Source organism: Papaver somniferum, unplaced genomic scaffold (genome assembly GCF_003573695.1).
Source record: "Papaver somniferum cultivar HN1 unplaced genomic scaffold, ASM357369v1 unplaced-scaffold_128, whole genome shotgun sequence".
Taxonomy (NCBI): Eukaryota; Viridiplantae; Streptophyta; class Magnoliopsida; order Ranunculales; family Papaveraceae; genus Papaver; species Papaver somniferum.
The window spans coordinates 8,250,124-8,261,107 of record NW_020621936.1 but is presented as its reverse complement, the minus strand read 5'-3'; positions in this window follow the sequence as shown (position 1 = coordinate 8,261,107).

Below are 10,984 nucleotides of genomic sequence, written 5' to 3'. Positions count from 1 at the left end.
TTCCTAAACCTAATTTGCTCACAACCAATCACTAGCCAAGCCAAAATTACATGCCATGTCATCAAATATTTGAGCCATCAGCTACATAAGATCTTATGGTTGGTAAGTTTTGTTGAAAGGTTTTGTCAAAACCTTTTGTTTATGGAACCTGACAGTTTATATAAAATAAAGATAATACAATTGCATCGTACTTCCTTTTTTGCTTTTTACTAGTAGAGTGCCCGTGCTGGCTCAGATTGGTTATCCCAAAAATGAAGTCCAATTGCACCTGAGATTGGTAGTCCCAAACTCGTTTAGATTTGCTTCTCACAAATCTCACTAAAGAGAATTTGATGTTTCTAATAATAATTAATTTTCCATGAAGGCTGGTTGTTGTATCTGTTGTTGATAACAATCTCTAGGTTTCAGGAACAAAAAGGTTTCTTTTATTGATTTCTTAGCTAATGGTAAAACAAGATGATGCAGTAAATAGCTAAAAACGGTGTTGACTTAGCACAACTGCTTCTTATGACTAAGGAAACACTAACATGCTTAGAATAGATTCAAATCTAGAAACTTCTAAATCTACCGAATGTTACACCCCCTCGAGTTGGTACATAGATATCAATCATGCCCAACTTGCCAATTAGTAACTCAAATACGGTGTTGAATAAACCCTTAGTAAATATGTATGCAGTTTGCTGGGTGGCTGGCATGCACGGCAGACAAATTGCTCCTTCTTCTAGCTTTTCCTTTATTGAAATGTCTATCGATTTTTACTGGATTCTGTGCAATGCTTATAGCTATCTTGTTGTCACAATACAACTTCATTGGTTTACACATAGGTACGGATAGTTCTTCAATGATTTTCTTAAGTCATATTAGCTCAGATATTCCAGTAGCCATTGCCACCACGTTTTGTTTCTTCATGCTCCTCCAAGTGACTGGATTTCTCAAACATACGTAACATAACCAGAGGTTGTCTTTCGATCTTCAATTGTACCAGCCCAATGTGTGTCAGTATAAGCTTCAATTCCTCTTTGCTCTTTCTTTTTAAAGAACAAGCCTCATCCACCATGATTCTTTTAAATATCTAACAATCCTGTTGACAGCGTCCAAGTGTTTTCTTCGTGGAGAATGCATAAAATGGCTCACCAACCTAACAACGGAAGCAATGTCGGGGCGAATATGGGAAAAATAGATTAGTTTCCGACTAGACTTTGGTCTCTGGTTGTGTCAACTGCTTGCCTTCCCTTTGAGCTCCTAGTTTAACATTAGCATCGATTGCTGTCTCGACAGGTTTACAACCACAAAAAACCATCCTCATGAAGAAGATCCACCACATACTTTCATTGAGCTATTGCGATACCCTCTTTTGATCTTTCAACTTCTATAGGCAGAAAATATTTTAACGATCCCAAGTCCTTGATCTCGAACCCTTAATTGTTAGAAACTCATCATCTGGTTGATGTGGTTTACCCAGGCTATGATACCGAGATTGACTTTGTTTTCCCACTAAATATTTTTCTTTCAATTGTGGGAACGTATGATTTTCAAATGTGTCAGTTGTTAAATTTTGAGACTAAGTCTAAGTACTTTAGTAGATTAGAATCGACACATTTGCTTAGGAATGACCACCACCTTCATTGTGTTCAATTGTGTAAGTCAAACCTGATTGACTTTAATGATTCCCAATTATTTAGGTTATTATTATGTGCTTTAAAATTCTTAATTGAGTTTTTACATACTTTACAGCTTAAACCTTCGGATCTTGCTAATGAGGAAATCCATCCTAAAGAGATTTATCCAGACCCATTTATAAAACCTGAGCCTGAACCAAATTTAGATTTAGTTGTCTTAAATAAAACCTTAGAGCATCTCCAACAAAGGGTAGATTTAATTATTTTTTGTGACACATAGGATTTTAGACCCCGTTTGGTATAAATCCATCTCCACAGTAGGATCCTACAAGTTAGGAGGGACCAATTACTAAATATAAATGTGTTCAAGAAAGTGTTATCTACACCTCCGGTTGCACCTCCACGTCATGTTTTTAACTAATTTTCTTTTAGTTTAAAGGGTTGAAATTCTCACTACTAGAGATGATTTTTTAGATATGGGGTCCTATATTTACTCTATGTGTAAAGTCCATAAATAAAATGACTAAATAAAAAATCCACATAGGTTTTTTTTGCACCTTCTCTTGGAGATGCTCTTAGATAAGGTTGTGCTCGGTTTGTTCATTCTTGTGGCCTATTGTTGTTCCCTTTTATTTGTGTCAGCTATATTTGGTTTGATGACCCACAGTTGTTACGACAATTGCTAATGATCTTATGTGGTGACTAATTCTACCGAAGTCTGACTGAAGACAATAAACTTAGCGCTCTATGAGAGGAAACTCATACTTTTGGTAGTGTTGATGAAGTCCCTCTGGAGGACCCGATTGTTGTTGTACATTAATAAGTTTTTGTTTTTATTTTTATTTTCTGTCTTATCCTCTGGCGAAGGATTGTTATGCTTCATCCAGGAACTATCTTTTTCACTTACCTCTTTATTCTTCTTGTTATCTATATTTTTGGTATTGCACTTTAATTTGAAACATTGAGGACAATGTTAGCTTTAAGTTTGGGGGTAAGGGAGAAAATTTTAAATTCACGTAGTATCTGTTTAGCTAAGTTTACATACTTTTTCTCACCGTAAAGATGGAAATTAGAATTGCTAGGGAATTTGACTTTCTAGAGAGACAATAGAGAATTTGACATTCTTGAGAGAATATAGAGAAACTGACATTTTGGAGAGGAAATAACCTTTGAGAGGGTCGTGATGGACCTAACCATCCATGCTGGAGAGACAATTAATCCAGAAGGAAATGCCAGAAAGACATATCAACCTCATCATATAGTCTTAATTACTGGAACACGACTTTCTCTCAAGAGAAACTTATCATAATCAACAAGCGGAACATCATCAAAATCAATGAAGAAAGTTGAAGACGTTCAAGGTTTATAAGAAACAATACAAGAAAGAACAAAATTCATAATCAAAGTTGAAGACTTAGTTACAAGAGCAAAGAAAATCAAATGATGTAAGTTGATGAATTTTATGACACCAAGATATTACAGGTTGTGAAGATTCAAGTAGTAAAGTCCTTCTCTCTTGGCCATGTTAATATTAGTTTTGTAATTATTGTAGTTGCAATTTTCCTCCAAAAAAATTAAATTGGAAATTACAGAAAATCAAAAAGAAAAAGAAAATATATAAAAAGAATTGCATTTTGTAGTCAATTTTTCAATAAGGCCATGGAGAAGAAAATCCATAAAGAAAATTTAAGCAAGAAGAAATTGAGGAGAAAAGATAATACAATGTCAAAGTTCTATGAAGTTCAAGAGTTTATCATCAACAGTTGAAGTCGAAGACGACATGAAGCAATATGAGAAAGTCGAAGAAAATGCATAGTGGTTGGTCTGTTAGTCCGCTTTCCATATGGCACAAAATCTATCCGGAATTGGTTCAACTCATCACACATACTCTCTCTCAATCCGCTGTTGAGTGGATAAGACCAGCTGTTGAGCGGGTATGTCTCCCGATGTTAATACCACTGTAGAGTGGACATATCTCCGCTGTTGAGTGGTAAAATCTCTCTCAGTGTTGTTCTAGTTGTTTAACAGATCTCTCTCTTCCAGTTGTTGAACGAATCTCTCATGTTGTTTAGAGGGTGCACTGATAGATGCTTTTCTCTTGCACTCTACTTACTTGGCGTTAGGTTGAGAAAATTTATTTCCTCGTATATCTATGGATACTTGTGACTAGTTAGGTTTTGTGGTACACCTCTTGTAAACCCTCCCGAGACTATAACTCGTCCATTAGGTCCACCTAGGGGTTTAAAGGCTTGTTGCACACGCTAAGTGCAATCGCGATGCCTGCGACAGTGAGTTAGGACTTTTGTTTTTGCTCGAGAAACAAGCAAAATATAGGTTTGAGGGTATTTAATAGACACATATTTGTTTCTTAATTAGTACTGATAATATATATTGTTGGTGCTTATATTTGTACTAATTTGGGCATTTATTTCGTTTTTGTAGGTACATGAACAAAATGGGCTATGACTCGAAAAACGGTTAAAATTGGGCTTGTGCATAGAAAATATGGACTTTGGAAGGGAATAAAGGTTGAAAAAAATTGGTCGAACCGTGGACATAACTTCAACAATGTCGAGACCTTGACCATGCAAATTTATCCTTCCTTTTATCCCATTAAGGAAATCCAAAGGAGTTAGGGTTTGCAAAATGACGAATTAAGAAAGAATTTCCTACATGCATCACAAAAACAAATACTTGAAGATTTGGAGATTTGAGAAAATAAATGGCATGCAAGGGAAATAGTCCAAAATATTCTCTCACATATGGGTATTATTTTCCTTTAAATGGGAGTCCAAATCTGTTCACACTCCTCTAACGAGTGTATATTTCACATATTCTTCTAATTGGTTGATTATTTAACTGATGGCCCCATTACCCTCCATGTTTAGAATCACGGCCCTCGTTACATTACTCCATAAATTAAATCAAGGGTAGAGATTGAAATGTGAAATATACACTCGTTAAAGAGTATGCATGAATTCGCACTCTTTAAATGGGGTAAAGTGATGCAGAAAGGGACGATGTGGCACATTACCATTGGGTAATTGGTTTATCACTTAACACATGGAAAACTTTTATTGGGATGATGATGTAATGATGGGAATTAAAATGGAAGGTACGATTCTTCGGGCCCTATATATACCGTGTTATTCAATCAAGGAAGGGAGTCCGGAGTCTGAGAAAAATTAGCAGAGTTTTTATTTCATGCTTATGATTTTATTTTGTAATAATGAAGTAATTTCTCCATTGGGGTTAAGGAGGAAACCATTTCTATTATGTAATAATTTTCAGGTATTTTTTATGAAAGTGCTTTTTTGTGGATTTAATGTTTTATTAAATTTTCTTCTAAAATGCTTCGTTCTTATTGGTTTTGAATAATCTTCGATTGTTAATATTTTATAAGCGAAGAAAGTTATACATTTTTTATTGACAATGGAAATTAACGTCATATTTTTCGAGACGTACATGTTTGGTCATAAATTGTCTTGAGTGATAATATGAGTATTTTCTAGTGATAAATTAATGTTTTACATAATTAACTTGGTGGATTCCGAAAATCATGGTTTACTTTTATTTTTGTCTTTATTTAATTTTATTAGGTTCAATTAATATTTTCAATTAAGTCTTATTTGTTTCATATAATTTAATTAGAGATTAAAGATAACAATTAATTATTCCATGTGGATCGATCCGTACTTGCATATTGTCTGATAGACAGTCGTACACTTGTGGTTTATAATTAAAATTCCATCAAGTTTTTGACGCCATTGTCGGCGAAAAAAGTTGTTATTTTTGTTTTTTGTTATTTTGTAAATCTTAGGATATATTAGATTTGTTTTGTTTTGTTTATTTTATTTTATTTTCTAGATTTTATTTGTGGGTATGTTTTTATTTTTGGTGTACAGGTTTAAGTGCATTAAAAGTGAAAATAAAACTTTGCTGCCAAAAACTAAGTAAGATAATCCCATATTTTATTTTATTTTTATTTATTTTGTTGATATTTATATTAGGATTCTCTAGTGCTTTTGTTTTATTGTACATAACTAGATTAGGATTTTATTTTATTTTCCTTATTAAAAAAAATATACGTGCACACACCAGTTGCATCTTCAGATTATCGAATTTAGGAAAAATCGTGGAATAGTAAGCTGAACCCGTGTCGTGGGCCTTAAGGGAGTTACCAGCCAAAATTCTACAATTTTTAGCCTAGTGCCTTGACCAGTCTTTGATTGTATGTGTTAGAGCATTGCTCGGTCGAACTCATAAGTGTTTCTATCTCAAGCTTGTTGCCAAATTTAGTTGTCAAACTATATCTTGATTTCTAGTCTACGTTTAGTCAAGTCTCGGATTAGGATAAAAGTTTGTAGTTGAGATTTGGATATCACTGTGTTCTACCGTTTGAAGGCGAAGATATACAGGAGGTCAGGAGCTCTGAAGAACTTATTCAACAAAGGTAAGTGAAGACTGAACCACCTATTTCACAAGTTTTCACCTTTCTATCTATGAGACATTGTCGCATGACCAAATTAGACAGTACATGCATAGCATAAATGTTGATCCAATTTTATCTTGAATATCTTTCTGGAAATATGCTAAGATTAAGAGCATTTGTCCATACTTGATGAATTTGGTTAAAAACAATTTACTGTTCATGACCTAAATTATGATTCAAGATTTAATCTTTTGAAAATAGCCTGGAACAGTGATGTGTGTCATTGATGTTATTCAGGAATGTTTTAAATTAATTATTAGAGAGATATAGAACTACTGTAAATCTGGATACATGATAGTATGCAAACCAGTTCACATACTGGGAGCACTGTTATAAAAATCCAGAGTCGCAATACATGTACCCGGTACACGTACCGGCGTAGATATAGTTAGGCACCAAATTTTTGGTACGGTATCCATACCATAAAAAGTTTGTGGAGTCGTGAACCAGGAAGGTACGCATACCTAGTATGCAATGCGGAAAAGATCTGTTGGTTTCAAAATTGGAAAGGTACGCATACCACAAAAGACCTGTGAGTTCCTAACTTATTTTTTTCTTAATACTATGACAAGAATATTCACGAACAGGTACAGTACACGTACTTACCCTGTAGAATATTTTCAGATGCATCAAAATTACTTCTATGAAATAATCGGCATTTGAATAACTCTCTAAGAACACATCTAGACATGATTGATCACATTTGTGACTCAAGAAAAGTCTTAAAGTGTTATATGAAAATGGTTAAGTTTATTGTTTAATTGGCTAGTTTCGGCTAACTTTTATGAACCAACATTATACACGGTTTACGGTTCATCCTAACCAGATTGTATATTCTATTATGTTAATCTCAAGTCAATTTTTTCATCTAACGGTGATTATTGATTTCTTGATTCCAAAGCTAACTTAGCTTAAATCTAAAGCAACCTTGATCTTGAAAGTCTATATAAGGAGAACCTCAAACAACTGGGATCTTTGAATCTCTGGCACTATTCTTGTGTGTCCTAGTTGTAAACTAGAGTCCCTCTCCTTAAAACCCTTCTAGGGTTTAGCGACTAAAAAAACTTCACCTAGGGATTCGTGAAGCCATGTCCAACTATCGTTATCTTGATAGTTCGTGTATCCAGATCTTATTTTGATTGTCGATCCTTGAAATCGCAAAGTTCTTCGTCTCAGACTTTGTGATTCCACAAGTTTATAGTTGTGATGTGAATAATAATTTAGGGTGCTATTCGGGAGTCATAATACTGTATTTTGAGATTTGCTAGACTTTATATATTGCAATCGATTTCTACCTCACCTTGATCTTCGATCAGAAAGGAAATCACATATAGGATTATTTGTGGGAGGAAGATTGATTTAAAGTCTTCAATTAAGTTGGAGCAACTCTTAGGTTGTAAAGGACATCAGCTAAGGAATTAATTGCACGGAGTCCTGCTGTGATTCAAGAGGCGTAAGGAGGCCAATTGTAACTGAATTGTTGTGACGGTTTAATTCGGTCACAACTACATTCCAGTCCGAATATTGCTGTGATTCAAGAGGCGTAAGGAGGCCAACTCCAACCTTTGTTCTGATAGTAGGCTGGAGTCTGTAGCATCTTAATATTGTTTGGTGTTCAAATATGGACTAGGTCCCAGGGTTTCTCTACATTTGTGGTTTCCTCGTTAACAAAGTTTCTGGTATCTGTGTTATTTATTTTTCGCATTATATTGTTTATCTTTATAATTGAAATATCAAAGGTTGCAGGTAAAATCAATTCAAGTAGATAAGTCCGCCGCAATTGTTGGATACGACTTGATTGATTATTGGATATTGATATTTGGAATCGTCCAAGTACCCTCACGGTATAATCAGGTTCACGAACTAGTCTGTGTAATATTCTGATTGTGAGAGAAAGAGATATAAGCTCTTCGTATCTTTCCTGATGAGATTCATTAAATTGAACTCTCGGAATTATAGCTGAGTTTAGTCTATACAGGTTTCCTAAGAAAAAGTTGGTGGTGTACTTTGGTACCCCACGTTTTCAGTTGGTATTAGAGAAGGCAAACACGTGTAAGACCTAATAAGTATGTGTTTGAAGCAGTCTGACTATATGGACAAAGACGAAATCTCTAATAAACGTTCCGCCGGTTTAAAAGAAACTGTTGTTATGTATTCTATATAAGAGTCTGAACTTTCAGACTCTTATATAGATGAACATTATGTTCTCATAAAATAGTTGAATATTGATAAGTGTTATCCATATTATCTTACTGATGAGTCTGACTCAGAAGTGAAACGAGAAGCAGCCAAATAAAGTACTTAAATTTCAAAGCATGTAGGATTTCAGTCTTCTGAGGTCAATCGGCTGAAACACTAGAACATGCCGAAGTGAAATTGAAAATTATTTTACTTGAGGCTAAACTTAAATATAATGTCTTACAGATCAAACGATTGTTGAGTAAGAACACTACTCCACGTTGAGATAGTGAATCTAAAGAAACTACCATGAACATAGCTTATGAAAAAAGCAATGAGTTAGAAAAAGTAAGAACACCAGTTGTTCATGATAAGCTAATAAGATCGCTCTCAGAAACTGACAAAGTACTAGTACATTGGAAAGAGATGATCAGTTAAATTTCTCTAGCCAAGAAAAAATTGTATCTCTAAGGAGGAAAAATTCTTCACAAAATGAGTATGATAAAACTACCTATTCTGATTTCATTGAAACTCATAAAGTGTGCTTCTATTGCAACATTAAAGGACATGTTCAAAGAAAGTGTAAATTGAGGTTGGAAAACTATCAGTTCGGTCGTCTTAAAAACACCTTAGATTTAATTCTGAAGGGTGTAACTGATATTCATATGTCTAAACCTCTTAGGGTGAAAACACATCCAAGAAAATTTGCTTCTAGGAATGTCAGTTCTACTTGGTCGACGAATATTCGAACAAGTCAAAAAGGTAGTCTGGAAAATCGGTCAAGGAAGAACTTAGAAAATCCGTCACAAATATGGGTTCGTATGGATACTCATATACCTCCTGAGAAAGATGATGTATTCATCAATGAAATGGTTCAGCAATCTAACATGAATTTGATCATTACAGAATATAATGATCGCATTTATAAACTGTCATCTACCTCCAGACAATCAGGTACGGATTCTAATCTTGTCTCTTTTAATGATGACAGAAAATTATATGATCACTTTTCATGTTCAAAAAGAAAAGGTAAAAACAAGGATAAACGTCAGCATAATTCCCCGGTGAGAGTTCGCCTCACCCTTGTGCGACCTAGTCACAACTCATTGAACCTTGTTCATAAAAATCTTGCTGGATAAGCAATTTCTGTGTAATAGGTGTACTATTTGTCTCAAATAGTGCTTTGTATGATGACATTGAAAAATCGGGGGTCTAACAACCACACCCAATATTTCGCTTAGCAATCTGTATGGACAAACTCCAATATAATTCCAAGAGAATCAACTAGACAGTCAGACTCAATCAATGGAAATATATCCAAGAGTTGTATCTCTATTTGTCAATTCAATCCACAATCAAACAAATAGGAATTTACGAGCCCAATTGAATATAAAAAATAACTTGCACGGTATCAAAAACCGATATCCAAGTGTCAATCAATTTAATCAACAACCAAAGGTTGGATTCACAATTGATTGAACTTACGCACAACCTGTGATATTTCAATTATATAGAAAACATAATGCGGAAAAGAAAAAGCACAGACACCAGAAATTTTGTTAACGAGGAAACCGCAAATGCAGAAAAACCCCGCGACCTAGTCCAGATTTGAACACCACACTGTATTAAGCCGCTACAGACACTCGCCTACTCCAAGTTAACTTTGGACTGGAATGTAATGCCGATTATGATTCAATTGCGATTAAATTATTTTTATGAAGTAATTTGCATTTGATCAATTCTCTAATTAACACTAGACTAATTTGATCACATGATTGTGACTCAATATTAATGTCTTAGTGAACATGAAAATGAATGTTAAGCTTTTAAGTTCAAATCGGCTAGTTTCGGCTAACCGTGTTAGACATAGTCTTTATACACGGTTCGGTTACGCTTTACCTAACCATAGTGTATATCTTGTATATGTGAATAATATTCAAAGATTTCATCTAACGATGAATATTGATTGCTTAGTTCCACTTCCAAAGCTATCTTAGCTTAAACCTAAAGCAACATAGGTTTTGAAGTCTATACAAGGGGAACTCTTGGCAACCGGGATCTTTGAGTCCTGACATTACTTTTTGGTGTGTCCTAGTTGTATCTAGAGTCATCATCTCCGTAAGCCCTGTTAGGGTTTAGCGACTACAAAGACTTCATTGGAATTCGTGAAGGCAGGTCCAGTTATCTTTTATCTTGATAACTTGAATATCTTGATCTTGATTGTTTGTAGAGCCTTGCTCCATCAATCAAAATAGATAGTAATCAACAAAGTCTCTTCGTCTCATACTTTGTTGATTCCACAAGTTTTATACTTGTGAGGTGAATAATAATCTAGGATGCACTTCGGGTTGCATAAGTCCGGATTTTTAGGATAGCTAGAATTTTGTTGCTATCGATTTCCATCACTTGGATCTTTTGTTTGATATAGTCATCCACTTAGATCGTAAATCAGGAAATCAATCATAGGCTTAATATGTGGGAGGCAGATTTGGTTTAAAGTCTTCAATTGAGTTGAAGCAACTCTTAGTTGGTGTGTGACCGTCTAAGGGAATCAATTGCTCGGAGTCCTTCTAGGATTCAAGAGACGTAAGGAGTGTGACTGTACCTGAATCATTGGGAGACTGGGTTCGGTCTCAACTACATTTCAGACCGAAGTTAATTGATAGTAGGCTAGTGTCTATAGCGGCTTAATACA